This window comes from Heterocephalus glaber, unplaced genomic scaffold (genome assembly GCF_053883595.1).
Source record: "Heterocephalus glaber isolate CG9 unplaced genomic scaffold, H.glaber_assembly_v1.0 deba00001594, whole genome shotgun sequence".
NCBI lineage: Eukaryota > Metazoa > Chordata > Mammalia > Rodentia > Bathyergidae > Heterocephalus > Heterocephalus glaber.
The window spans coordinates 11,584,580-11,589,092 of NW_028258369.1; the positions used below are offsets into that span (position 1 = coordinate 11,584,580).

The window sequence follows — 4,513 nt, forward strand, 5'->3', positions numbered from 1 at the left end:
TAGGAGCAAAAAGCCCAACTTTGCAGGTGCTTCCTTTCTGATGAAACTGAAAACTTTTCAAATGGGCTTTTTGTTTCTATTTCTCACTGTAAATCTCACCAAAAGTAGCAGGCAATAGCCATGCTACAACCTAAATGTTGGGATGCCTTGAAATTTCCATCAGACTAATTAGTTCACCTCCCTTAGTCTCCTGCAGTCACAAGACATTGGCAAAATGTAGACAAAATTTCTCCCAGAGCATAACACACATGGTCTCAAGTCCAACTCCCAATAAGAGTCTTTGTTCCCAACTGAAACTTCCTGAGCCTGGCCTTTATCATCAGTGTCTCTATCAGCATTCTGGTCTTTGGATTTTTGACCAGTATTGCACATCAACCACTGCTCAAAACACTGTAGGGCTTCTCTAGCCTGCTTCTCCAAACTTTTGCAAGCTCCACCTGCAAGCCTGTTCCAAAAGCTTCTGAACCACATGGTCAGGTAGTATCTCAGCACCTTCTCTGGTGCCAAAATCTGTTACTTTCCTCGTAGCTGGATCAAAATACCTGACAACTGTAACTTAAAGGAGGAAAAGTTTATTTTGGCTCACTTTCAGAAGCTCCAGTCCATGGTCAGCAGGCTCAAACACAGGGGAAGGGACCTGCTGCAGAGGAAGGCTGCTCACATCATGGCAGCTATGCAGCAAAGAGAGAAGGCAGGACCTGGGGAGGGAGATATGCCCTTCCAGGTCACCAGTGACCCACCTCTAACCAGGCCCCACCTCCTAACAGCAAGTCAGCTAATCCACTGAGTATAGTGCCCTATGATCCAATCATCTTCCAAACACATGAGGCTTTGGGGGGATAACCCAGATCTAAACCATAACAATACCATTAGTTGAGAATAGCAGAATGCAGAAAATTATATACATATTGTAATCCCATTTTATATAGCACGCAGTACTGAAGCCACCTTGATTATGTATTGTGTATGTAAATATATGTATATGAGGACATATATGGGTCTTTTTAGATTAATATGCAGACAGATAATGTAGAAGCACATACAGCAGGTTAATGTGAGACAAAAGGGATACATGAGGGCCATGCTGATGTCAGGGGAGGGAAGGTAAAAGGAAAAATGTGCCTTTGTTTTTTAAAAAAATATAATGATCTAGTTTATTTAAAAATAATTACAGAAATCAGAAACAAGTCCTACCAAGTTTTCAAAATGAAGGCTCAGTAAATGACATGTTATATAACTCAAGCACATTGCATACAATTAACATTCACTCATTGCCTGGTTAAAAATATAAAGCCTGGAGCTTATTAACAAATAGTAAAGGAGCCAAAAACTGTCACCTGCTAGCAATATGGTGGACTCAGACAGCCTGAAAATCCTTTTACTACAATCATTTAGAAATACTGGTAAATGTAACATAATTATTTTAAATGTTTAACTAGGCTCACAAATAATAAAAGCAAATACCCAGGTGCCAGAAATAAAGAGGAAAATGAAAAAGCAGAGGGGAATGTACTTGGGCTAATGGGGGTGTTTGTCTCCAGAACCCAGGGGTTTGGGATTTAATGCCCACACAGGGACAGGAAATGAGGGAGGTAGGGAATTAAACTGAGAACTTATAAAGCCAAGACCCTCAAAGAACTATTTTATTTATGAAAGGATTTAAAAACAAGAAAGACCACAGGACATAAGCCTTTGGTTGGGAAAATAATAAAAACTCTCAGAGAACTCAAAACCACAGGACCACAGTTCACATTGCTTTTACTCTACCCACATAGTTTAGAAACTCCAGACTAAAAAGTAATATAAGACTAATTTCTCAAGCAGCGATACTCCTGGGCTACAAGACAGAAGGAAACAAATCTGCGGAAGAGAAGATCTCACATCCCAAATATGGTCACACACAAAAAATACAAGTACTGCTGAGTTCACAATAAAAAATTATAAAGCACAAGAGAGAATAATCAAAACTGATCAAGTATCTGCACACATCAGCATACAATTATACCCTCCACAAACTCCAAATACACAGATAACCAGAAAGAGATTACAAATGCATATAAAACTGAAGACTAGAAAAGTAATCAAATCCTAAAAATAGAACTTAACTGAAAAAAGAGCAAGCAGAATTTAAAAAATAGAACAAAACCTCATAATATATCCCAGCATAAATCATTTTTAGTAAGATTATAGGAGTTACAATAAATTCCTCATTAAAAGACAGAATACAAAAATATTTGGGAAAAATGTGCCAAGTTCATAGATGGGAAGATTCAATATAGCAAAATGACAGCTTTCTCCAGGTTAACTTATAACCAATACAACTCCCATCAATATCCATAGAGGATTTCACAGACTTGACAGGATGATCCTAAAATGTGTACAGAGAGCTAAAGTGCCAACGAAATTCTGAAGAATAAAGATGCCCCATTGAGGGAGGGGCTCATGCTACCACATAACGAGACCATTATAAACCTGTAGTATTCAATACCTGAGGTATTTGTGAGAGGATAAAGATATTAATAGATGATTTTTAAAAAAACAGACTAAAAGACACACCCATGTGTGGGGGGGAGCTTACTGGAAGACAGAGGTACCATTACAAATGAGTAGGAAAGAATGAACTGTTCAATAAATGGTGCTCCTCTATCATACCCTAAAATCGTTTCCAGTGAGTGAAAGAGTTAAATACTCTTGAAAAGCAAAAAAAAAAAATTTTTTTTGAAGAATATAAACAGTCAATTATTCACAGTAGTTATGTTCTATAAACTCTCCAAGAACACTGAACTGAATTAGCCAGTGCTGAAACATTGCTCCTCAGGGAATTACAGCCCTTGGTCACATTTTTGTCAAGTGATCAATACATACCTTGTTTTATGTGTTTCTGCTTACGGACATCTCATTTATTGCATATTGGTGATTCATTAACCCTGAACTTAGGGCCAGCAGCACTATCACACATGCCTAATTTAATCTTATTTAACACATCTTTTTCTGTAAGGCACCTCGCAGCCTTCTTGTAATTAGGAACACTAGGCAGTGCTTCCACACTATGCTTGGGAACCATTTTAAACAGCAAAACCACTAACAGAAACGTGAAAAATACGACATTAACTGCATCTTCAGAAGGACACTTGTGTACAGTGTGAGAGTTGAAACAAGACCAGAGTGTCTCCATGTTTGCCCTCAGCTGGGAATATGTGTGACAATTTTTCACTACCTTTGCACGTGGCTACTGCATATCTTGACTCTGGATTAGAAGTTTAGTGAGTAAGCGAATTTGCAAATATGGGACCTGTGAATAATGAGGATCGACTGTACATGATATCTCCAGAGCTGGAGAGGATTTTCCTGAAGATACAAAACGCAGGAAGAGTCTGACAAACTGAACAAATAAAAGCTTAAAATTTCTCTCTGAAAATAAACGCCAGAAGGAAAGTGAAAAATCGAGTCACAGGCTAGAAGATCTCTGCTTCACAAATAAAGAATCCTGGACTAGTATCAAGAATAATTTTAGGTCTTTTCGAGGAGGCGGCAAGATGAGCAGAAGTAATCCCGGATCTTGGGCAAGTTCACCTACCTGTGGTGTGGAGTGGACCAGCTGCTGGACGTGTCCTAGGGCAGCTGAAGTAGCGGTTCACAAGGCAGTAGCCTAACCATGGCCTACAGGCCTGGCCTGCGCAACACTCGCTGCTGAAGCGCCTGCGCAAGACCAAGAAGGCGTGGCTGTGGAGAAGCCAGAGAGGGCGGAGACACACACCTGTGAGACAGGTTCTTCCTGCCCAAGAAGGTGAGCAGCGAGGTCAGTGTTGAAGGAGAAGGGAAAAGGGAAGGGGAGGAGGGGAGGAGGAAGAGGAAGAAGAAGAAGAAAAAGAAAGTTTTAAAGTTCCTAGAAATCACTAAGAAAAATATAACTAGCCATTAGAAAAATTAGCAAAGGATAAAAACAAGCACTTTAAAGATGGCAAAAACAGACTGGCCAATAAACTAATTAAAAATGATCACTCTCATTTGCAGTCCAGAAATATTAAAAGTGATAGACACATGCATATACACTTTGAAAAATTTCAGTGCGGTTTAGCATAACTCATGTGTCAGAAGTTTTACAGCATTAAACAACAATCCTTAGTAAAAGTAAAATGCATTTTTAGGTAAAATTTCCAACAAGGACATATAGTTAATTCTGGAAATCAGAAGCCCTAAAGAGAAAATGAGAGTTCCAAAAGGAACCCCGAGAATAAATAACCAAATGATATTCAGGAAGCATCAGAAAAGACTCATCAGGTACTTCCAGAAAGTTTAGACATTTCTCTAAACCACTATTTTCTTAAATTTTAATTTTTATTAGTATATATTTGCAGTACATAATGGTTGCATTTATCATGGGGAGTTGGTACATGTACATAATACATCTTAATTCTTTTTACATCCCCTTCCTCTCCCCTCCTTCCATTTCTTGGCCCCATTCCACTTGCAAAAGGTCTGTTTCTCTATTTCCTATTATCATCTTTTATTT

At 38.7% G+C, this 4,513-nt stretch overlaps 1 long non-coding RNA gene across 2 annotated transcripts in view; it reads right to left on the reverse strand.

Annotated features, from left to right (window-relative positions):
* The window catches only part of LOC110345966 (uncharacterized), a 67,280-nt gene extending 63,508 nt beyond the window's left edge, over nt 1-3,772 (reverse strand). For both annotated transcript variants that reach the window (XR_015444108.1, XR_002389678.2), the window contains exon 1: nt 3,578-3,772. This is a non-coding gene — a long non-coding RNA (uncharacterized LOC110345966). The remainder of the gene's footprint in view (nt 1-3,577) is intronic.
* Between the last annotated feature and the right edge of the window lie 741 nt (nt 3,773-4,513).